The sequence below is a fragment of the Mandrillus leucophaeus genome, unplaced genomic scaffold, assembly GCF_000951045.1.
Source record: "Mandrillus leucophaeus isolate KB7577 unplaced genomic scaffold, Mleu.le_1.0 Scaffold2429, whole genome shotgun sequence".
Lineage (NCBI taxonomy): Eukaryota > Metazoa > Chordata > Mammalia > Primates > Cercopithecidae > Mandrillus > Mandrillus leucophaeus.
The window spans coordinates 2,422-2,835 of record NW_012102509.1 but is presented as its reverse complement, the minus strand read 5'-3'; positions in this window follow the sequence as shown (position 1 = coordinate 2,835).

The window sequence follows — 414 nt, the reverse complement described above, 5'->3', positions numbered from 1 at the left end:
TTGCACCAATTCTTCCAGAGTTTTATTAACATTTGTTGACATCAGCAGCTACAAAGCTATAGGGACGTAAATTTATAAACATAGAAAGATGTATAGGCCAGGCGTGGTGGCTCACGCGTGTAATCCCAGCACCTTGGAAACCCTAGCGGGGGCGGATCCCTTGAGGCCAGGAGTTCGAGACCAGCCTAGGCAACATAGTGAAACTCCGTCTCTACTAAAAATGCAAAACGTATCTGGGCGTATTGGCGCACGCCTTTAATCCCAGCTAATCGGTAGGCTGAAGCAGGAGAATCACTTGAACATGGAAGGCAGAGAATGCAGTGAGCTAAAATGGCACCACTGCACTCCAGCCTGGGTGACAGAGCCAGATTGGATCTCAAAAAAATAAAAAAGAAAGGAAGAAAGAAAGAAAGA